General features: G+C 45.8%; 1 protein-coding gene across 11 annotated transcripts in view; it reads left to right on the forward strand.

The window, feature by feature from the left end:
* Nucleotides 1-24,903, forward strand: part of PAM (peptidylglycine alpha-amidating monooxygenase) — a 180,813-nt gene that overhangs the window by 28,045 nt on the left and 127,865 nt on the right. Inside the window, exon 1 of one of the 11 annotated variants that reach the window (XM_029074127.2) lies at nt 5,736-5,803. The exons of 9 other annotated variants lie outside the window; for them this stretch is intronic. The gene's annotated coding sequence lies outside the window, so the exon portion shown is untranslated. Of the gene's footprint in view, nt 1-5,735; nt 5,804-5,878; nt 6,038-24,903 lie in introns of those variants that run through there. One more of the 11 variants, XM_029074124.2, reaches the window with a different exon arrangement.

A 24,903-nucleotide genomic window follows, 5' to 3' on the forward strand; every position in this document is an offset into this window, starting at 1 on the left:
ACACACTCATGCCTATAGGTAAATTTCACCGGCAGGGTAATTTTTTGATATGGGATAGTCATCCAGAGCATTAAGTTGGGCACCTACTGTGAGCGGAGCTCTTAATTGCTTCCATGAAAATGGTGTTAAGCATTAAAAGGCTAAATGGAGCATCATTTCCAGAAGGAAATAATGTGAAATGTAGTAATGGGCATCTAAGATCCGAAACATTGACCAAAATAATGTAAATATAGTTTTAAAAGTGATTTAAAAAAAAACAGTAGAGCTGCATGATCAGATAGCAATGTAAATATGTAATAAGGGATTTTGAATTCATTTTTTTGGTGTGTGTATGTATGTAAATAGAGTACTTAACTTTTAAGGTGTTAATGTTCACATCCTAGTTTGCATAAAGGCCCTTTCTGCTCACAGAGAAGGAAGGTTATTATCCATGCCAAATAGCCTCATCGGTTCCTCTCAAAACTTTGGTTCCCAGTGTCAGAGACAGATTTCTGGGCAGGAGGAGTCATGGACTTGATCCAGGGTGACCTTAATTTTTCCGCTTGCCAGAGAATATTCTCACTATGCAGGTATTCAATTAATGGTATTTATTGACTGCTTACTGCATGAGCACTTGGGAGAGTACAGTATGGTAGAGTAGGTCTTATGTTGTCGAGGCATCTCTGACCCAGAGCAACACCATGGACAAATCTCTCCCAGAACGCCACACCTCCATCAGCAATCGTTCTGGTAATGAATCCAAAGAGTTTTCTTGGTAAAAATATGGAAGTGGTTTACCACTGCCTCCTCCAATGCAGTAAACTTGAGTCTCCACCCTTGACTTCCTCCCATGCCGCTGCTGCCCAGCACAGGTGAGTTTTGACTTGTAGCCGATTGCTTTCCACTCATTAGCCATTGGCTAAGCTAGGAATGGGATGGGTATGCCTTTGCTTGACTCTCCCTCCCATAGATGAGACTGGTAGAGTACTGGAAACTCTCCAGCTGCATCCCTGAGAGGGTGGTAGAGTTGGCAGATGTGCTGATTTCTTTTGATACCCTTCAGTAGAATTTAGAACTGGATGACAGACAGTAGAGTCCAAGAAAATCTACAAGAGCTCTTCTGTTTAGCAGGCTGTCACACATTTTTCAGTAGTTATGGACATCCAAATATTCTTAGAAAATGATCCTCAGGTTTTGAGAGTTCCCTAAATGTGTTATTTCCCAAATAATGTGCTTTCACTAAAATGGTTTTTGAAACTCTTAACCAGTCACTTTATTCCAAAGACTTTTCTCCATGATTGCTTGGACTGTTTTTTTTCCTTTCTTGGCTGTCCTCTGGTCTGCTTACCTAGTTTGAAGAGTGAAATATCCACTGTTCGTGTACGCATACACATCTGTGTGTGTATATCTGTGTATGTGCAGTCTTCCCCTTTGGCTTCACTGGGAGATGAGGCCTCGTGGTAGAGGCCTGGGACTCGACATTTATGTCCAGGTGCAAATGTTTCCAGGGCCTGAAAAATGGGAAAGGTGAGTCAGATACTCGTAGCTCTGAGGGAGGCAGTCAGTCCATTTTCAGTTTCTGTTCCAAAATGTGGCATTTCTCAAGTTCTTTCTGGGGACACAAGCCATTTGAAATATCGAATAATGTATACAATTAGTGACATATGTCCTTAGCTAAATACGATTTGGCTAATGCCAAGTGTTTTCTTGCTTTATTGGGAATTGTGTAAATGAAGGTACTGCATAGTGCCAGAGGAATAGCTTAAATATCAGTGTTGCTTAGTTGCCACAGATTGTTTCCTAAATGACACAGCTAAGATCTAGCCCTTTGCCACCATCCTGGGACCTTGTGATCTCATAGCTTTGAGTGTAGGATGAAATTTTTAGAGGCGATGAGGTCTGTTTTGTTTATCTCCAGTCAGAGAGAGAGAGATAGAGGCATAGAGTCTTCCCAGATTTAGGAACTATAAATGCCCCTGCATCACAATAGCTTCAGGGCTAAATATTATTATCATTATTATTTTAAGCAAGCACTGGGATAGATAGATACAAAGTTATCAGGTTGGGGACAGTCCCTGTTCCACAAGGGGCTCACAGTCTAGGTGGGAGGGAGTAGGATTCAATCCCCATTTTACAGAAGAGGAAACTGAGTCCAACCTAACCCCATTTAGCAGATGAGGTAACTGAGGCCCAGAGAAGTGAAGTGATTTGCCCAAGGTTATATAGCAGACAAGTGGCGGAACCAGGATTAGAACTCAGATTCTCTGACTCTATGACAATCTGTGTCTCCCCACTCTTCAAAAAATTCCATTGGCTGCCCATCCATCTCTGCATCAAACAGAAACTCTTCACCGTTTAAATCATCTTGCCTTCTCCTACCTTACATCACGGAGCGGCCCCCACGCTTCGCTTCTCTAATGCCAACCTACTCACTGTACCTCGAGCTCATCTATCCCTTCCCCAACCCATTGCCCTCATCCTCCCTCTAGCCTGGAACTCCTTCCCCCTCCCTATCTGACAGGCCACAACTCTTCTCCCCAACCCCTTTCAGAGCCTTATTAAAATCGCACCTCCTGCAAGAAAGCTTCCCTGACTAGGCTCTCTCAGTTCTCCCACTTGCCTTCTATATTTCCCATATACTTGGATCTGTACCCCTTAAGCACAGGATATTCACCTCATCCCTTACTCCACAGCACATAAGTTCATGTCCCTTTACTCTCCTGTTCGCCCATCTGTCTCCCCTTCTAGACTGAAAGCTCCTTGTGGGCAGGGAACGTGTCTACCGACTCTACTGCATTATCTTCCAAGCAGTTGTGTTCCGCACACAGAAATACCACCGATTGATTGATTGATAAAAGTCTGGACTCCAGAATGGCTTAGAAAGTGAGCAAAGACTGCATATTATCCACATTTTGAGTAATTCTTAGAACATATGTGACACGGTTTGCTTAGATTTACATTTATCCACTCTATGCAGTGAAAAATTGGACCATAAGTTTCTTAAAAATGTCACTCCAACTTTTAGAAAATTTTTCTAAGTAAATTATCCATTTACTGAAACATCCTATTTGATCAGAGAAGCATGGCAAATTACTGTAGATTCCATTTGGTAACAAAGCATTTTTGTTTTTTAAAAGTGATTTTAAAACTCATTGTCTCTGTGCATTAATAACATATGTGTGTATTTTGATGACGCTATTTTAGAATAGGCCTAGTAGCTTGAGGCGTGTGTTTAAATGATGATGCCATTTTAATGCTGTTGGAGATGGGAAATAATACTGCACAAGATTCTGAAATTCAGAAGAGGCAGTATCAGAGTGAACTTGGTAGCACTAAGTTTAGACAAATTCCTTAATGACTATATCTCAGGACTCTACTTATTTCTTCAACTCTGTTATACTGTACCCTCCCAAGCATTTAATACAGAGCTCCGCACTCAGGGCTCAGTAAATATGATTGATTGATCTTGCTTTTTAATGGTATTTGTTAAGTGCTTACTGGTGCCAAGCTATCTTCTAAGCACTGAGATAGGTCCCAGCTGGTCAGGTTGGACAATCTTCCTGTCCCACACAGGGCTCACAGTCTTAATCTCCATTTTACAGATGAGGTAACCGAGGCATAGAGAAGTGAAATGACTTGTCCAAAGTCACAACGAAGGCATGGAGTGGAGCCAGGATTTGAACCCAGGTTCTCTGACTTCTGCCCATAACAAGCTTACAGCCTAGAGTCTATTCATCCAGGAACCAACCACCCCCAAGGGATTGAACCAGTGTTTTACAGCCTTGACACATTCACTAATTGTTCTGGCCATATGGTTTCAAATGGGGCCACTCGGAAGGCAGCACATCCTTTGCTCTTTATTGATTTATTTCAGCCAGCCAGTGTTTTTCGCAAACTTACAATCTTTTATGTCAAATACTAGATAATGAAAAAAATATAGACCTCTCTTTTCTTAATCAAATTTTTTCTGGTGTTTGTTAACCATGTGTCAAACACTGTTCTAAGCACTGCGATAGGTACAAGTGAATTATGTTGGACACAGGCCCAGCCCTACATGGGGTTCACAGTCTAAGCAGGAAGGAGAATAGGAGAACTGAGGCACAGAGAAGTTAAATGACTTGCTCAAACTCACCCAACAAGTAGCTGGCAGAGTTGGGATTAGAACCCAGGTCCTCTGACTCCAAAGGCCCATGCTCTTTCCCGTAGGCCACACCATTGCTCAATTAACACACAATAAGGACTGAAACATATTGTAGCATCTCAGACTACGTATTAATACGAAAGAGAAGATTCCCTCAGAGCATATAAATAGAAAATAAGGAATTAGAACATTAATGTAGAATAAAGAAATAGAATAACTGATGTTTAGTGTGTAGTGGACTAATATAAACTAAGAAAACAGATTGCTTTGATTGAAATAATAGCAGATTAATATAAAATAAGAAAATAGAATATATGACCTATCATTCTTGTCAGCCATGCCCGATGTGTGATGATGATTCCAGTTAGAGTTGTCATTTAATATGGATGTCAGCCATACAGGGGACAGGCCTCCACACCGTAAGCTCCTTGTAGGCTGGGAACTCGTCTACCAATTCTGTTGTATTGGACTCTCCCAACCGCTTATTACAGTTCTCTGCCCAGAGTAAGCACCCAGTACTTACTGTTGATTGACTAACTGATAGATTTATGGGGGAGAAAATATTCTTTTCATCGTGTTTGACTTTGTTTCTTCACTAGTCAGGAAATGGAAGAATTCCATTTGCATTATTAGCAGTGCGTTGGCCTCGAAAAGGATAGACGCATATCCCTTTATAAAAGAGAGAGCTCATTTTGCATGAGATGAGAAGCTGGTGGGTGTTGACAAAGCGGGAATCAGTCGATCAGTTGCATTGATTGAGCGCTTACTGCGTACAGAGCACTGAACTAAGTGCTTAGGAGTGTACAACAGAGTTAGAATGTGTCTGCTTATTGTTATATTGTGCTCTCTCAAGCGCTTAGTACAGTGTTCTGCACACAGTAAGCGCTCAATAAATATGATTGAATGATCGAAGACATGTTCCGTCCTCACGAGGAGCTTGCAGTCTAGAAGGGAAGACAGATAGTATTCTAAATAAATTATGTATATGTACATAAGTGCTGTGAGACCGGTAAAGAGTGCAAATCCAGGGGAACAGGCAACATGGGAGTGGGAGAAGGGGAAACGAGGGCTAAGTTGGGGAAGGCCTCTTGGAGGAGGTGTGCTTTTCATTCATTCAGTCGTGTTTATTGAGCTCTTACTGTGTGCAGACCACTATACTAAGCGCTTGGGAAAGAACAGCGTAACCCTAAACAGACACATTCCCTGCCCACAACGATCTTTCTGTCTACCGGCTTGGAAGAACGCACCCACAGTTGTTCCCTGTCATTCTATTTCTTGACCTGAGACTTTTTTGCAAAACTTCTGCTGTCACAGGAATACTGCTAATGGATTCGAGCATTGACATCGGTCATTAAAAAGTCACATCTCAGTGAAGAGATTGAGAATTCATTGAGTCCTGCCCATTGCAGGTCGAGCTCGCTGCCTCTGTGACAACCCTCATTTTCTACTTAGCAAATTGAAGCGCTGTAGGGAGAGCTCCAGGAAGTTGTTAGAGCAATTAAAGGCTTCTGTCTCTCGGCACAATGCACGGTTACCATAGTATCCTTTGCCTCCAGGTCTTTACTGATGATGTCAGTAGGCATACAGGGGTTATTCAGAGCATCTACGAGGGAGTGATTCACCCTTTCTAGAGATCAGCAGCCCTTTATGTTCCAATATTTTCACTCTGCCCAGTCAGAGACGGTAAGTGACTTTGTTTCATCTTTACATTTTTTTACAATAGCTTCTTCTCTATGTGGGGTCCGTTTGCATTTTGTTTCTCTCTAACGCATCGCCGGCTGAATTCCGGAGGGCGCTTGGACCAGTCGTCACAGACCGCCAGTTGAAACTGAACGAGAGTTTTCCGTGTGAGGGATAGGCTTTTGAAAACCGAATGAAAATCCCGGCGCCCTAAACCAGCTGAGGCATCAACAGCGGGTAAGCGGCTGTTGCAGAAAAGTCAGTGAAGCTTTACGTGTTGTCGTTCGGAATAGATGCCCACCTCTATAAAATAGAACCAAGCTTGTTTGGAGTTCATTTCCGCATATGTGTGTTCTTTGGTATCCGTCACCGTTGGAAAGCGCTCAGGTCCCGGGTCAGGGTTAAAGGGGCATGGCCTTTTGTTTCCCAGGTTGACATCGCGGGGTGAGTCCTTTGAGCCGTGGTGATGTCTGTCGATTCCCCACGTTTGGTGGATGCAAAAGCGGGGGTGAGAGGAAGAGAAAAGTTCCAGGCAGTGAAAAATCACATTGCTTAAAAATAGCCTGAAAACTCCTTGCCCACCTCTTTCTCCTTCCAGGGCCCATGGGTGACAGCAGCAGGGAATTGAAAATTCATCAAGACCTGTGTCAGACCTATTTGTCTGCAGACTCTTTATTCTTTCACACTGATGAAAAAATGGGGTCCTCACATTATGGCATTAAACTCGGGAAAATTGTTGCCCTGGGAGCATAATGGTTTAAAGAGTTGTCAGCTATCACTGAGTATTACATAAAGTAGTCGATATCTCAGGGCTCCACTTTCTGTTAAGAAGGGAAGCCTACCTGATTTTTCCTCTGGAGACCCAGGGTTCTGTCTGAAAGTTTGTCTCCAGCTCCTCATTCCTCCTCAGCTGCTGATTAAGAATGCCCCCTGACTTTTGCTCTTTATGATTGTCCCCATGTAGCCTGTTGGTAAGTTTGGACATGATTTTCCAGGACTGCCTCCAACTCTGTACCGACTCCTCTTTTCCCCCGGGCCACCAATCCATCAACCAGTCGTATTTTTTGAGCACTTACTGAGTGCAGAGCACTTTATTAGGCACTTGGGAACGTACAATACAACAATAAACAGGCACATTCCCTGCCCACAATGAGCTTTCCCAAGCGCTTAGTACAGTGCTCTGCACACAGTAAACACTCAATAAATACGATTGAATGAGCTTACAGTCTGACACTCTTGCCGTCCTCAAGATTTGTTCCTGGGTCAAGAGGGATAGGGAAGGAGGGAGGAAAGGGGAGAGAGGAAAGGAAGGAAGCAGAGAGAGACAAGGAGGGAGGGAGAAAGGATGGAGGGAGAGAGAAAGGGGGAGAGAAGGAGAGAGTTAGAAATAGAGATGGGGGAGAGGAACTTCATAAAAGATTGAGCTTGCTTTCTGTGCTATTGAGTGTTTCAAGGACAATATTTAACTGGGAAAGGAGGAGGTAAGTGAAAGGCGTTGCCCTGGAATTCATTCAGTAGGACAGGAATGAAAATAGAGTGACAAGGACAAACAAGCAAAAGCAGAATTCCTCTCCAACCTCTGCCCCTTCCAGCTTGAAGCCCATTTCATGATGAAAGACTGATAAATAAATGTCTGGACCAGGAGAGGAAACATAGCTCTGTGATGTTCTAGGAGAAATTGAATTCTTCTTGTTAATATATGGCACCACAAAACACACGCAGTTTTTAATTTGCTGCGTATCAAGGTCAGTGGTGAGTTTTTCCAGGAAAAGTCTCAGGCCTTAAAGAAGGTCAGTTTTGGGAAAAAGAGAACAGATGTTAAAATCAAATTTTTTTTAATTATTGAGGCTGAAAATTACTTTTATTTTGCTTTTAAAAGTCACTTTCAGTACAAATTCTGCTTTGGAGATTCCTCTACCTCCTGAGGAAAGACACTTAACTCCTTATTCCTTTCCTCTTCCATTGCGTGCTGCATTAATAGTATGCTTGGCAGACTGGTGTTTTAGTAAGCAAAGACCGACCGACACCTTTTCTAAACAACTCAGAAATAGTGCTGAGAGAAACTCTCTCACACCTTAATCTGTGGGAGCAAACCTGATTTTAGAAATGATGAGTGTGAGGTGATATTGATAATCTTGGTAACTCACATTTAGAGTTGCATTAGCCAAATTTTAAAAACGTGAGGAATCTGCACAGAATTTGTCAAAACGTTCACACCTATAAGACAGCCAAGCCCAAATGCTTGAAATAGATTAAATTCAGAGGCAGATTGTCTAATTCTGCCCTTTGTATCTGTGTCATCCATTTCCCTCCTCCCTTGTAGGCTGAAATCTTCTTGAGGACATGCCTGTGTTTCCAAATTATTAGGAAAGGAATTTAGGTAAAGCAAAATCACATTAGCTGTATTTATTTATAAGGCTGCTCCGCCATCTGTCTGCTGTGTGACTTGGAGCAAGTCACTTAATTTCTCGGTGCCACAGTGACCTCACCTATAAAATGGGGATTAAGATTGAGTCCTGTGTGGTACATGGACTCTGTTCAACATGATTGGCTTGTATCTACCCCAGCCCTTAGAACAGTGCATGGCACATAGTGAGCACTTAATGAACATCAAAAAACCCGAATAACCAACCAAAAAAAAAAAATAGCACAGCACTGGACTTTGGGTCAGGCCAATTTATCTCCCATCCCTCTAGTAAATTTGTTCCAAACCTGTTAAACTGTGGTCTCCTACTCTCCCAAGTCCTTAGTACAGGGCTCTGCACATAGTAAGAACTCAATAAATATGATTAACTGACTTGTTAAATATTCGCAGCCCAGCTCATGGCCAGTTTCCAGCTGCAGTGCTTCTAATCTCTTTGAGCATGCGCAAAAAGAACCTAGACAGGGCAGCCAAAACCTCATGAAGAAGGAAAGAGAATTCCCCTCTCCTGCCGAAGAGCTACATTCCCAAGCCAGTAATGCTTGCTTTTCCTGCCTCCTGCATCTGCCCAGGAAGCTGGACTGGGAACTCAGGAAGGAAGTGGGGAAAGCCAAGCAGCGGGCCTGTTTTTCTGTATCCTGAGCAGACCAGGGTGGTGGGGGATGGGGCTTGGGGACGGGGGTCTTGTCACTGATGAACAGGAAATCCAGATGCCAAGGCCCACTCGTCTCTCTACCTGTTCGGGGTGAGCGGCCTTTCCTGGGCCTTCCCTGGGATAATCTGGGGGCAAGGGGTGGCCCTTGCCAGTGGAGTTTGTGGGTGGGACAACCAGTTCTTCCCAGCATTATTACAGTTTGGGAAAATGGAGGAAATTTGCTTTCAACTTGGATTTCCCAACTGCTATTTCCCAGGAGGACTAATCTCTGTCAAAGGCCAAGGGTCCAGAGTGGTGGATTTGGGACTTTGAAAAGTGAAACACTCCCTAAACAACAATGAGGAATGGAACAAAACTGACCATGGTGGAGTGAGCCATGCTGGGGAACAGCCTCCTCTTTCTTAGGGTTGATTCTGCTTCAGCCTTCTGAGTTTACTTGGACTGATGGAGAAGGGGCCAGAAACCACCTTCTCACAAATACTGAGGTGGTGATATTTAATTGGAGACTATGTGGGTGGGGGGAGTTTAAATACCTTAGTAGCTACCAAATAAAATCTATCCTTTCAGAGAAATTGTCTCTTCAGGCAGCTTTTTTACAGGAAGGGTAAATTGAAGAGAACAGGGATTTTAATCTCCCCTAAGGTTCCAGTTAAAACAGATTCACCAAACGGCTGCCTTTACTTTCATAGTCTGTAAACTCTTTGTGGGCAGGGATCATGTTTACCTTCTCTATTGTATTCTACTCTTCTAGTAGTTTACCTCAGGGCTCTGCACACAGTAAAGGTCTCAATAAATACCACTGATTGATTAATTTCAGCGAGTGAAATTATCTTTTAAATCATTTTTCACCTATTTGTAAAACAATCATTTTTAAAAGCACCCGTTTAAGGGTTTGGAGTTAAAGAAATAGATCAGTGGTGTCTTTCACCATGGATTTTTATAACCTGTTCTGAAAACAAAGGAGTCTGTGTCTCACCATAAACTGTCTGGTTTGGAATGCACTTCTGGGGTAACAGTGACTCGATTTAGGGAGTGAACCCGGAGTTTAATCTGTAGACATGGCTTTACACATATCCCAGTTTGCAGATTGTTCATCTGAAGGTCAGATCTATGGGCCATCCATCCTCAGCGCAAAGATAAACTTTCTCACATCCCTAACTTTCCCTGTAATAAACCAGCTCAGACCTCTTGCCTTGGAATCCATCTAAGCCATCTCTCTCCCTTTAACCCAGTGACCTCCTTGAAGTTATCAGAATTTTCTATCTGCATCACTTCTCTTGGGAACAAATTCCATCTGTCTCTGGAAGCACTTCAGTGCTTTTCCAGTTTAAGAGATGAATTCAAGTTGTATCATTCTTCTTGGAGAGTCATTTACCTTCTCCAAGTTTTAGGGATTTCCCCCTATTTATGCAATGGGATAATGATTGCAGAGGTATTTGGTGAAGAAAAATCACTTAGAGTGTTTCTCTAATTTCCACAAAAACCTTTTGAAAGGAAAGAAAGGCATCTTTGCTTCTTCCCCAGAGAATTATGCCCCCAGCTTCCCCATAAGTGTAAGTAATAACAGCAGTAACAGCCTGGCTTTCATCAGTGACACTCTGCGATTCTCCTAGATGTGACACCAAGCAGAATCAGGCACACTAAGTCATGGATTCCATTTCCAAGCTATGCTTCCTTTTATGGCCCAGAGAAACTCAATCTATGACGGTATTTTATCGAGTGCTTATTAGGCACAGAACACTGTGCTAAGTAGTTGGAAGAGTACAGATCCCTGCCCTCTAAGAGTTGGAGTCGACAGGTTTTTGCCGAAAGCAAAAGATAATATCCAGCTTAGTTATGCATTCGGCTCTCATTTAGCAAACAGATTTCATAGGGAAGTTGTTCAAATATTTCAAGTTTCTTCCTTGTTCTGCAAGGAAGTGCCCATTTGTTCTCCTTCATGTAGGTTTGATGTCCTCCTGCTTTGCACTCCCTTCTTTGGCTCCCACTTCCTCCTCTCTCTCCCCTTTCGTCATGCACGGCCATCTACACAGGTGTTCGCAAGCCCCTCTCTCTCACATACACAGACACACACATACACATATCCTCTGTGGAGGGAGCAGCCCATCCTTGTTTCCCTTCATCCACCCTCCCTGACTGCCCACCCACTCAGTCTTAGAAGGGGGAGGAGAGGCCTGGCTTTGGGGAGGTGCCGGAATGAAGCCAGTGTTGGACCAGCCACGGGGCCATCAGCCTAGGGAATCTGGAATTCTATGGGAATCCTCAAGGTAGGGGATTCCTTACCCATGAAGTAATCCATGTCTTGTCTCCCACTGGCGTGGTGGATAAATAATAATAATAATAATGTAGGCATTTGTTAAGCGCTTACTATGTGCAGAGCACTTTTCTAAACGCTGGGGCAGATACAGGGTAATCAGATTGTCCCACATGAGGCTCACAGTCTTAATCCCCATTTTACAGATGAGGTAACTGAGGCACAGAGAAGTTAAGTGACTTGCCCACTGGCACACAGCTGACAAGTGGCAGAGCTGGGATTTGAACCCATGACCTCTGACTCCCAAGCCTGGGCTCTTTCCACTGAGCCACACTGCTTCACACGAGCTCGGGAGTCAGAAGGTCATGGGTTCTAATCCCAGCTCTGCCACTTATCAGCTGGGTGACTTTGGGCAAGTCACTTAACTTCTCTGTGCCTCAGTTCCCTTATCTGTAAAAGGGGGATTAAGACTGTGATCCCCCTGTGGGACAACCTCATTACCTTCTATCTACCCCAGTGCTCAGAACAGTGCTTGCCACATAGTAAGCGCTTAACAAATGGAATCATTATTTAACAAATACTATCATTATTATTATTTGGTGCCAAGCTCTGCATTGGGAAATTGCAAGATCATCGGATCAGACACAACCCCACGGGGGGGCTCACCGTCTGAGAGATAGGGAAAGCAGATACCTCATCGTTATTTTACAGATGAGGACAAAGAGGCCCAGTAAGGTTCAGTGACTTGCCCAAGGTCTCACAACAGGTTATGGATGGAGCTGGGCCTCAAACCCAGGTCTCCCAACTCCTAGTCTCATGCTCTTTCTACTAGGCCCATATCAAAGATGACATCACTTGTTCTGGGGTTAGTTTTTGAGTGAGTTCGTGTAGGTCGCACTTTTGAGGCTATTGTGCTGAAGCAACATGTTTAAATTGGTTTCAAGTTGAAAAAATAATGGATTTTTCTAAGGCTTGCTCAATTGTAACTCTCATTTATTGATTTGGCTTGCTGCTAATTTTTCTTTTGTATCCGAGTAAGTTTCCCAGTGATAATCTGGTATGTGGTTATAGTACTTTCTTCGGGCCATATTTGCAGTCATTGCCAAATGAAGAGCTATTTTTAGCATTTTCCTACATGGGTTTTAGCCTGAAAGAAGTAGATCATTGCAGCTGACACATTTTATTGAGTAAATGGGAGGATGAGTTAGAGAGTCCATGACTGCCAATGACTCTGGGTTGGAGTGATTTCTCTAAGGCATTATCTTGAATTGAGGTTTAAGAGACGACGATGCCATGAAGCATGAGGTAGTCCTGGCTTTAATCCTTCATTTTTTATCTTGATTAGTGCCTGCCAATGTCTGTCTGTCTCCAATTAAACCCAATTGGAAAGATTCATTTTTGTGTCCCTTGGTGATTGTAAATTGTCCACCCTTGGAACTGAACATCATTTTAACATGCAAGGAAAAGTTCATGGAGGGAAAATCCAACTTTTTTTTTTTGCACATTCCAAGACAAGGGAAAGTTTTATCATTCAAATGGAAGTTCAGAGACGAGGAGAGATAACAGCAGTAATGACCATTTCCTTAGAAATGGTGGTTGAGTAGCAGCAAACCTACGATTTTATCAGATTATGGAAGACCATTTTCCTCCTTTCTTTTGCTACCCTGGGCTAGCCTGACCATTGCTGAGGAGATTGTCTGTATCCCCTAAGCATTTTAACATTCATCATTGCACCACTATCCCCACAGTTTTTTTTAAAAATGGTATTTGTTAAGCGCTTGCCCGGTACCATACTAAACTCTGGGGTAGATCAAAGATAATCAGATTGAACATAGAGCTCACAGTCTTAATCCCCATTTTACAGATGAAGTGACTGAGGCACAGAGAATTTAAATGACTTGCCCAAAGTCACACAGCTGATAAGTGGCAGAGAAGGGATTAGAACCTGGGTCCTCTCACTCCAAAGCCTGGGTTCTTTCCACTAAGGCACACTGCATTCCACGTACATATCCCTATAACCTGACACTTCCCCTATCTGTGATTCATTTTAACATTTTTATCCTCCTAAATTGTAAACTCCTGGAGGGCAGGGATCGGATCTGCCAACTCTGAGATATTATACTCTCCCAAGGGTTTAGTACATTGCTCTGCACACAGTACACGTTCAGTAAACACTATTGAGTGATCGATTTCGAGGAGACAGCTTGCACCCCAGAAGCACTGGAAGCACTGGAAGCATTGGGAAGCAGCGTGGCTCAGTGGAAAGAGTCTAGGCTTTGAAGTCATGGGTCATGAGTTCGACTCCTGACTCTGCTACTTGTCAGCTGTGTGACTGTGGGCAAGTCACTTCACTTCTCTGTGCCTCAGTTCCCTCATCTGTAAAATGGGGATTAAGACTGTGAGCCTCACATGAGACAACCTGATTACCCTGAATCTACCCCAGCGCTTAGAACAGTGCTCTGCACATAGTAAGCGTTTAACAAATACCAACATTATTATCTGTAGAGCTGAGAGCACTATTGATTTACCTTCCTATTTAAGAACACACTCAATGTTATCCTTTGTTCCTCTCTCTCTCTCTCTCTCTCTGCATATATAATTGTGTCTATTCCCCCAACTAGATTGTAAGCTTCTTGAGAGAGCAGGGATCGTGTCTTCCAAACGCTTTGAATAGTATACAGGAGGCCATTAAATACTATTAAGAAAAGGATGCAGTGTGTATGCATTCTGAAATCCTTCCATTGGGGTATCAAATTTGACTCTGTGGTTTTGATTTGGGAAAGCTTGAGTCTATTTGGGTGGAGCTATTGCTAGTTGTTCAAGATGAGGGATACCTTCTCCCTCCTATTGGAGGGAGTATTGAACTCTCCAAGCGCTTAGTAGAGTAGACTGTGAGCCCCATGAGGGTCAGGGGCTGTGTCCAATAAACTTGTATCTACCCCAGCTCTTAGAAAAGGGCTTGACACATAGTCATCACTTAACGAATACCACTTGGAAAAATAAGCAACCAAAAAAAAAAAACCCAACCCCCAAAAAGCACAGGTGCTCCCCAAGAGAGTGATTGTCAGTTAAGTATAGAAGGGGCTCTAGAATCGGCAAAAGAGACTGAGAAAGATCGACCAGAGGGGTAAGAGGAGAACGAGGGAAGGACTATGCTATAAAAAACAAAATTAGGTGATATTTCACTTAAATTGGGAGAACATTTCAAATATTTAAAAATACATTTCCAACCAGTGCTAAGCTATTTTTACATTTGGTTTTCATGCTTTAAGGGTCCTAGCTGTATTTCATAATTCAACCATTCTTAATTAATAGGGAGATTGCGAATATTCTAAATCTGGAAATAAATCCCCAAGTTCCCCTGAATGAATGTTTTACCAGGGCTGCTGCCAATCTAGGAAAACATGACTGACCTGCCATCAAGGCTTTCCTTTGTACCATCCACCCTCTGGGGAGGTGACGATGGTCTGTGCCAGCCCTAAAAAATGGGGCATGGGCAGTTGAATTCAAATGGGTAACCAGCCCCTGTGAAGTTGAGAAATGCCATCACGGCCAATCTGTCTGTTGCCTGTTCTCCGCTGCTGGCAAAAAGCAGACAACTAGTGAATAAATCATTCAATCAATCAATCATATTTACTGAGCTCTTACTGTGTGCAGAGCACTTAGCGCTTGAGAGAGTACAGTATAATAGAGTTGGTAGACAGGTTCCTTACCCACAAGGAGCATTGGATTGATTTTGAGCTTCCAAGTACCTTCCCCTGGGAAATTTGAAAAACTATATATATATATATATACAATTTGGGACACTCTTCCAGTTGTCAGTTCTCAAATTTTAACTGGGATGGTTTTGAATGTGCATTTTGAGGTTTGTGGTCTTTTTGATTTGTCCAGTCATGTCTTTGTTTCTTCTTTAATATCCACTTGAGCACAGCGTGCTTCTCTTGCTACCTCCCCCTGCCGAGTCTTCGGTTAGAGCGAGAGATTGGGAAGTGAGCAGACTGGGGGAAGAGGTGGAAAATTGTGAGACCAAGAGGAAAGCTAGTTTTCTCCACACTCCCTTCTCCCCAGCCTTCAACTTGCCACCGTTGAGAATCGTATTTTTTGAGCGCTTACTGTGTGCAAAGTACTGTATTAAGCACCTGGTGTCCCCAGAGCTGGGCTAGGGAAATCGCCCAATGGGAGGTCGATCCCAGGGTTCAGAGCCTGGTCTAACCGAGCAGGGTTCATTTTTGGTCTCTCCTCCCCCAGCCAGATTGAAATAAGTCCACGAAATTGGAGGCTTGAATAAGTCCACGAAATTGGAGGCTCCAATGGGAAGAGTTCCAGAGGGACACAATGTGAACCCAGAGGACAGGGGTCCGCGCGGAGGTACAACCGCTAGCCTGTCAGCTCGTTGTGGGGAGGAAACGTGTCTGTTGCCATATTGGTCCCTTCAGAGTGTTAAGTATGGTGCTCTGCACACAGTGAATGCTCAGTAAATATGATTGAATGAATCAACTGTAAGCTCAGTGGGCAGGGAATGTGTCTGTTATATTGTTCTATCGCACAGGGAATGTGTCTGTTTACTGTCGTATTGGACTCTCCCAAGTGCTTAGTATTCATTCATTCATTCATTCATTCATTCAATAGTATTTATTGAGCGCTTACTATGTGCAGAGCACTGTACTAAGCACTTGGAATGCACAAATCGGTAACAGATAGAGACAGCCCCTGCCCTTTGATGGGCTCACGGTCACATCGGGGGAGACGGACAGACAAGAACAATGGCGATAAATAGAATCAAGGGGAAGAACATCTCATTAAAACAATAGCAAATAAATAGAATCAAGGTGATGTACATCTCATTAACAAAATAAATAGGGTAATGAAGATATATACAGTTGAGCGGATGAGTACAGTGCTGAGAGGATGGGATGGGAGAGGGGGAGGAGCAGAGGGAAAGGGGGGAGAAGAGGGTTTAGCTGCGGAGAGGTGAAGCGGGGTGTAGAGGGAGCAGAGGGAAAAGGGGAGCTCAGTCTGGGAAGGCCTCTTGGAGGAGGTGAGCTTTAAGTAGGGATTTGAAGAGGGGAAGAGAATCAGTTTGGCGGAGGTGAGGAGGGAGGGCGTTCCAGGACCGCGGGAGGACGTGGCCTAGGGGTCGACGGCGGGATAGGCGAGAACGGGGGACGGTGAGGAGGTGGGTGGCAGAGGAACAGAGCGTGCGGGGTGAGCAGTAGAAAGAGAGAAGGGAGGAGAGGTAGGAAGAGGCAAGGTGATGGAGAGCCTTGAAGCCTAGAGTGAGAAGTTTTTGTTTTGTGCGGAGGTTGATAGGCAACCACTGGAGGTTTTTAAGAAGGGGAGTGACATGCCCAGGGCGTTTCTGCAGGAAGATGAGCCGGGCAGCGGAGTGAAGACAGGAGCGGGGAGAGAGAAGAGGAAGGGAGATCAGAGAGCAGGCTGACACAGTAATCTAGCCGGGATATTACGAGAGCCTGTAGCAGTAAGACAGCCGTTTGGGTGGAGAGGAAAGGGTGGATCTTGGCGATATTATAAAGGTGAGACCGGCAGGTTTTGATGACGGATCGGATGTGTTGGGTGAACGAGAGAGCCGAGTCAAAGATGACACCGAGGTTGCGGGCCTGAGAGACGGGAAGGATGGTCGTACCATCCACAGTGATAGGGAAGTCAGGGAGAGGACAGGGCTTGGGAGGGAAGATGAGGAGCTCAGTTTTGCTCATGTTGAGTTTTAGGTGGCGGGCAGACATCCAGGTAGAGACATCTTGGAGACAGGAGGAGATACGAGCCCGAAGGGAGGGGGAGAGGACAGGGGCAGAGATGTAGATCTGTGTGTCATCTGCATAGAGATGATAGTTGAAGCCGTAAGAGCGGATAAGTTCACCGAGGGAGTGAGTGTATATGGAGAACAGAAGAGGGCCGAGAACTGACCCTTGAGGAACCCCAACAGTTAGAGGATGAGAGGGGGAGGAGGAGCCTGCGAAGGAGACCGAGAATGACCGGCCAGAGAGATAAGAGGATAACCGGGAGAGGACGGAGTCAGTGAAGCCAAGGTGAGATAAGGCGTGGAGGAGAAGGGGATGGTCGACAGTGTCAAAGGCAGCAGAGAGGTCAAGGAGGATTAGAATGGAGTAGGAGCCATTGGATTTGGCAAGAAGGAGGTCATGGGTGACCTTAGAGAGAGCAGTCTTGGTAGAGTGGAGGGGACGGAAGCCAGATCGGAGGGGGTCCAGGAGAGAATGGGAGTTAAGGAATTCTAAGCAGCGACTGTAGACGACTCGTTCTAGGATCTTGGAAAGGAATAATAATAATAATAATAATAATAATGTTGGTATTTGTTAAGCGCTTACTATGTGCCGAGCACTGTTCTAAGCGCTGGGGTAGACAAAGGGGAATCAGGTTGTCCCACGTGGGGCTCACAGTCTTAATCCCCATTTTACAGATGAGGTAATGAGGTAACTGAGGCACAGAGAAGTGAAGTGACTTGTCCACAGTCACACAGCTGACAAGTGGCAGAGCTGGGATTCGAACTCATGAGCCCTGAGGAAGGAAGGGTAGTAGGGAGATAAGGCGATAAGTGGAAGGGGAAGTGGGGTCGAGAGAGGTTTTTTTTAGGATGGGGGAGACGTGGGCATGTTTGAAGGCAGAGGGGAAGAAGCCATTGGAGACTGAGTGGTTAAGGAGCGGAGGAGGGCAGGGGCGATGGTTTTTATAAGGTGAGCGGGAATGGGGTCCGAGGCACAGGTGGAGGGGGTGGCACTTGCGAGGAGGGAGGAGATCTCCTCTGAGGATACTGCAGGGAAGGATGGGAAAGTAGGAGAGGGGGTTGTTGGGGGGGAGGCAGGAGGTGGAGGGGTGACTTTGGAGAGCTCAGACCTGATTGTGTTAATTTTCGTGATGAAGTAGGTGGCCAGATCATTGAGGGGAAGGGATGGGGGAGGGGGAGGAACAGTGGGCCTAAGGAGAGAGTTAAAGGTCCGGAACAATCGGCGAGGGTGATGGGCATGGGTGTCGATGAGGGAGGAGAAGAAGTTTTTCCTGGTGGAAGAGAGGGCAGAATTAAGGCAGGAAAGGATAAATTAGAAATGGATAAGGTCGGCTTGGTGCTTGGACCCTCACCAGCAGCGCTCGGCAGCTCGAGCGTAGGAGCGTAGGAGGCGGACGGAGGCACTGACCCAGGGCTGTGGGTTAGTGGAGCGAGAGCGGCGGAGGGAATGGGGGGCGAGAGAGTCGAGATGAGTAGAGAGGGTGGAGTCGAGCGCGGTGACCTGATCGTCGAGAGTGGGAAGAGAGGACGGGGGGCAAGGTGGGGAGAGATGTTTTTGGAGAGATGGATGGGATCAAGAGAGCGGAGGTCTCTGTGGGGGAGTAGCAAAGATTTGCAGGGGGAGGGAGTGTGAGAGATGAGGCAGGTGAGAAAGTTACGGTGTGAGAGGGATTTCGGAGTCGGTGAGGGAGGAGATGGTGCAGCGGTAGGAGATGACGAGATCGAGGGTGTGACCGAGTCGGTGAGTGGGCGAGGTATGGCGGAGCAGGAGGTCGGCCGAGTCGAGGAGCGATAGCAGGCGGGCGGCAGAGGAGTCACCGGGTACATCCGTGTGGATGTTGAAGTCTCCGAGGATCAGAGTGGGCAGAGAGAAGGAGAGAAGGAAGGTGAGAAAGGGGTCTAGGAGGTTGAAGAAGTCGGAGGTGGGACCGGGAGGGCGGTAGATGACGGCTACGAGTATCTGGAGGGGGTGGTAGAGGCGAACGATATGGGCTTCGAAGGAGGGGGAAGGGGGAGGAGGGGTAGTGCGGAAGCGGCAACGGGGTGAGAGGAGGAAGCCGACACCTCCTCCCTTTCCGGTGAGTGTGGGGGAGTGGGAGAAGGAGAGGCCTCCGCTGGCTGGAGAGAGCAGCGGAGGAGACCGTGTCACAGGAGTGAACCGGGTTTCCCTAAGGGCGAGGAGGAGGAGAGAGCGGGAGGGGAAAAGGTCATGGATGAAAGGAAGTTTACCTGTAATGAAGCGGGGGTTCCAGAGGCCACGCTTGAAAGTAGCTGTGGGTGCAAGGGGGGGAGGGGGGAGGAGGGGTGGCGGTGGGACAGGAGGACAGGGATGGGGTGTGGGTGGGGAAGAGGGAAGGGGGAGGGTGGGAGGAGGGGTTTGGTCGGGGGGAGCGTAGGGGGAGGGGGAAGAGGGGTGGCGCTGGTAAAGTGGGGTTCTAGGGCGGGGGAGAGGAGGGGGAGAGGAGGCAGAGGAGAGAGCGGGAAAGAGCTGGGCGAGAGAAGGGAAGGGGAAGGAGAGGATTGAGAGGAGCAGGTGGGAGGAGGAGGGGTGGAAGGACATGGTGAGGCCAGAGAGGTAGGTGGCAGCACTGACAACAATTAACGATAACATGCGAAATCGGTAATATAGTAACATGATACAATATGACACAATAAAATAGTATTAATAAGCGGGCGATGAACAGGGTCGGGGGTCGACTTGACTAAGGGTCGACCTGATCAAAATCAAAGTCAAAAGGCCAGCGGCAAGGAGAGTCCCGGGGCTCACGTCCAAATGTCTCTGAGGCGGCAGCGGGAGCCCTGAGGATGTCCGGGGTGGGTTGCGGGCGTAGGCGGCGGCTAAGGTAAGGTAACACGGTGAGAACAAGGACATCGTTGCCCGGGCCGGGGGAGATCAGTCACCTCTCGGGGGAAGAGGGAGTGAGGGCTTCCCAAAATGGCCTCTTCCGGGTGGAGTGGGGGGAGGGTGGTTGGGGAGCACAATGTCCCCGGGCCCGAGCAGGGGAGCACGATGTCCCCAAGGAAGCACAGTATCCCCAGGGCCGAGCAGGGGGACACAATGTCCCCTGGCCCGAACAGGGGAGCACAATGTCCCCGGGCCGAGCAGGGGAGCACAATGTCCCCAGGGCCGAGAAGGGGAGCACAGTGTCCCCGGGCCCGAGCAGGGGAGCACAGTGTCCCTGGGCCCGAGCGGGGGAGCGCAGTGTATAGTGCTCTGCACACAGTGAACGTTCAGTAGAGACGACTGAATAAATGAACGAACTGTCAGCTTGATATGGGCGGGAAATGAATCTGTTTATTGTTGTATTGGACTCTCCCAAGCGCTTAGTACAGTGCTCTGTGCACAGTAAATGCTCAATATATACTGTTGAATTAATGAATGAACTGTAAGCTTGTTATGAGCAGGGAATGCGTCCGTCATATCGTTCTGTCATACTCTCCCCAGCGCTTAGTCAAGTGTTTTGTGCACGGTAAGTGCTCAATAAATACGATTGAATGAATAAACGAACCGTAAGCCGGTTGTGGGTAGGAAATGTGTCTGTAATATTGTTGTATTTGTGTTAATGTCTGTTTCCCCCTCTAGACTGTAAGCTCCTTGTGGACAAGGCATGTGTCCGTTTATTGTTATTGTACTCTCCCAAGGGCTTATTACAGTGCTCTGCACACAGTAAGCACTCGATAAATACAATCGAAAAGGATACCGGTGCCTGCCTAGTCCAGTTGTGAGAGTGCTCGCCGCACTATTCTAGTGGCCATTGAGTGGGAGTGTTGAGACACTTGTGATTTGGGCAGCATTCACTCCGGGCTTCTGGATTCTTTGTGTGGGCTAAAACTCTTTATAAACCATGAGTGGGGGATAACTGACCAATGACTCTGGGCTAGAGTGATTTCTCTAAGGCATCATCTTGAATTGTGGTCTAGAGGACGACGATGCCATGAAGCGTGAGGTAGTCCTGGCTTTTTTTTTTTCATTTTTTTAATGTTGATTAGTGCCTGCCAATGTCTATCTGTCTCCAATTAAGCTCATTTGGAGAGATTTATATGGGCTAGAACTGTTTATAAACCCTGAGTCGGGGGGAAAAGCTAAAGCACAATAAAAATAGTTTTTAAGAGGCAATTCAGGCGGGGCTTGGGCGAGTCATTTTTGTCCTTAACATAGTGTGGTCACCGAGCCATTTTAGTCACTTTTTGCGGTCAGACTCTCACTTTTTCCCACCGGAGTCCCAGGGCCCACAGTATTTTGTAGCTATTCTTGAGGTTTCCCGCTAGTGCACCCCAATATTATTCTATTAATTTGTTGCCACCATTCCATGACCCTTACATTTGGCACCCCTAAAAGCAGCACGGCCTGGGAATCAAAGGACCTGGATTCTAACTCCGGCTCTGTCACCTGTCTGCTGTGGGATCTTGGGCAAGTCACTTCTCTGGGCCTCAGTTTCCTCATCTGCAAAATGGGGATTCAGTACCTTTTCTCTCCTCTTACTTAGACTCTCAGCCCCATGTGGGTGAGGGACTGCATCCAACCTACTTATTGCATATCAGCTCCAGCACTTAGTACAATGCTTGGCACCTGGTAAGCACTTAAATGCCACTGTTACTAATTAATTAATAAAGTATTAATAGTTAAATTCATAAATAATAATTACAATCAATCAGTGGTATCTGTTTACACTGACTGCGTGCAGAGAACTGTACTAAGAGTTTGGGAGACTTCAGTACAACAGAGTTGGTAGACACGTCCCCTGCCCGCAACGAATTTACAGTCCGGGGGTCGGCGGGGGGGGGAGTCGGCTAGCACTCTCACAACTGGACTCCACCAGTGCTAGGCAGGCACCGGTATCCTTTTCGATTGTATTTATTGAGTGCTTACTGTGTGCAGAGCACTGTAATAAGACATTAATATAAATGATTTAAGGCAGAGGAAGCATTTAGAGTTTGGCTAACTGACCTTTCTCCCTGCAGGCTGGCTTGGAGGGGCTGCCAGATGCCTATCCCCATTGTGGTAATGAGACTGAATTAGGGGTTTCACGCACAGAGAGACCATTCAGAACCTCTCTTGGGTTACAGATAAAGATAAATATTTATGGGTAAAGATTTCAATGGTAATTGGGCAGCAGTATCTTAAACAAGAAGTAGCATGGTATAGCGGATAGAGCACAGGCCTCAGAGTTGGAACGTCATGGGTTCTAATCCCGGCCCCGATTAGACTGTAAGCTCGCCATTGGGCAGGGATTGTCTCTATCTGTTGCCGAATTGTACATTTCAAGTGCTTAGTACAGTGCTTTGCACATAGTAAGCGCTCAATAAATACTATTGAATGAATGACTCCGCCACTGGTCTGCTGTGTGACCATGGGTAAGTCACTTTTCTGTGCCTCACTTACCTCATCTGTAAAATGGGGATTGAAACTGTGAGCCTGATGTGGGACGGTAACTGTGTCCAATCCGATTTGCTTGTATCCACCCCACCACTTAGTACGTTGTCTGACACGAAGTAAGCACTTACCAAGTACCACAATTATTATTATCCAGAAATAAATGCCCAACCCTGGTCTTGCACTTATCCTTAATTTAATCAATCATATTTATTGAGCCTTTATTGAGTGCAGATCACTGTACTAAGCACTTGGAAGAGTACAATATAAAAGAGTTGGTAGACACATTCCCTGCCCTCAATGAGCTTACGGCCTAGAGTGAGACTCCAAGGTCTCCCCACCTCCTCCTCTCCCTTTCCCCAAACAAAACTGAAGCCACTTATTCTTAATTTAAACTCAGGGGCTTCCTCACCTCATCCCTCTTTTTTTGGAGGTCCCACTGCTGACTCCTCAGCCTTACTGGCAAATACCTGTTAGACGCATCTCTCTTTATCAGACCCTTGCAGGATTTCACTTCTCCTCTTGGCTCTTTCTTCTTCCCGCCACCTTGCCCAATTCCTCCCTTAAAATTGTCTGGGCCTCTGCTGATGTCATCGAGGTAGAGATCGGCATTCCTTGTAAAATCACCATCCCTCGGGGAGGGGTCCCCAGGAGTGAGCCATTCCCAAGTCTGGAACTTTCTGCAAATGTCTGGCACTTTCCACGTTTTCTGGATCGGGGCGGGGAGGGGGGCAGCTCACCTGCAGTAAGGCAGTGCTCGTGGAAATCCACTTTGATGACGGGCAAACCCTGTGAGCTGAATGGGTGCCCACAGGATACCCAAGCAGATACTCTTTGAAGTGAATGGGGATCCAGAAAAGATCCAGTGAAGCAGAGCCTTCAGCTTGGCAGCGATGCAGTGATTTTTGGAAAACTACTGCAATAGGAGCAGGCCAGCCTGGTGGGCAGAAATTCAAAATGTTGCTTTCCTCTAGCTAAGCCTTTCCTAAGATCAGGATACCAAGAAGCAGGCTTGAAAACAAAAACAGGCTATAAAAGGACAGGTGCATTAGAGAGTAAGGAACTAATCTCATAACCTTGTATCTGTCCCAGCCTTTAGCACACAGTAAGAATTCACTAATTGCCATAATCTATTTTTCGACAATGAGGAATGAAATTTTGTTCCTGTAGTGGTCTTTTTAGCTATCCATCATATGGCCTCATCTGTGAGATGAAGGACGGCTACATTTATGAGAGTGTATGTGAATATATCTATGTGCATTTGTGAATGTGAAGGTGTCTATATGCTAATACCGTGCTGGCCATTTTGGCTATTTTTTTTATTATTGAAGGAGGTGTGGGTTAAGTCCCTGGCACGGGATGAAAATGTGCAGCTCTGGCAGTTAAACTGGATGGTTTTGCTGTAGTAATTAAAACACAGATGGAGCTCATTTCTTTCCCAAGTGCTTGATTGGCAGACACTCTGTGATCAACACTACTCAATGCTGAACACACAGGCGCCATCTGCCTTCAGTCTGTTTGGATAGGCTGGTCTCAGCGGAGGTTCCTGATTATCACGAGCTAATTTTAACCTCCCCATTTAAATAGAATATTTTTCTCCTGACAAGGCCAGGGGAAGATGTGTCATCTCCATCTAAAGGGTTTCCATGCCAATGGGGACGTCACTTAATAGAATCCTCGTCTGTATTTGTGGTGGGCATCCTTTTTTTCCCCCTGTTGTCTATTGTCAAACATAAACCATCACATTTTGAAAGTGTAAAGAATCTAATAATTTAAACCGATTTAAATGGGGCTAGCCGAGCATCTGATTTTTAGATGTTTGCTTACAAAAGCTTTGATTAAGGTCTTGTAATCAGTCAATGATATTTATTGATCGTTTCCTGTGGACAGAGCCCTGTACTAAGTGCTTGGAAGTGTTCAGAACAATAGAGTTGGTAGACACACTGCAGCATGGCGTAGTGGATAGAGGATGGGCCTGGCAGTCAGAAGGCCATGGGTTCTAATCCCGTATCCGCCCCTAGTCTGCTGTGTGTCCTGGGGAGAGTCACTTCACTTCTCTGTGCCACAGTTACCTCATCTGAAAATAGGGATTGAGTTGGTGAGCCCCATATAGACTGTGTTCAACTCGATTTGCCTGTATCCACCCCAGGGCTTTGTACAGTGTCTGTCACATAGTAAGAGCTTAACGAATACCATTATTACTATTTTTATTATCCATAACTTGAACTTTGAACCATTAAAGATCAAAGAACAAGGATCGAAAGAGGTGAACCTACAGGCCAGAATCAGGCGAGAGCACATTCCCTGGTTCTTACATGAAAAAGATGAATATCCTTTAAGGTAATATTAGAATGTGCACTCCACATGCACTTTGAGGGTTTTCCATCAGAGAAGGTGGTAAAGAGTCTAAACGGCAGCTGCCCAATCTGCTAGCAGGCAAATCAATTCCTTCACGCAGATTCTTCTTCGCAAAATCTCAGGATGGAGGCTCGTCCACTGCTTCTGAAAGGAGACTCCAACACAGATGCAATTATCCATACGTTCAATTATTTGTTCAGCTCTTTCAAACTGATGGGTTTGTACTGCTGCTTTGTGCTTGTTCTTCCTCTGCCTTTCAATCTGTAAATCATTTTTGTC

This window comes from Ornithorhynchus anatinus, chromosome 10, assembly GCF_004115215.2.
Source record: "Ornithorhynchus anatinus isolate Pmale09 chromosome 10, mOrnAna1.pri.v4, whole genome shotgun sequence".
Lineage (NCBI taxonomy): Eukaryota > Metazoa > Chordata > Mammalia > Monotremata > Ornithorhynchidae > Ornithorhynchus > Ornithorhynchus anatinus.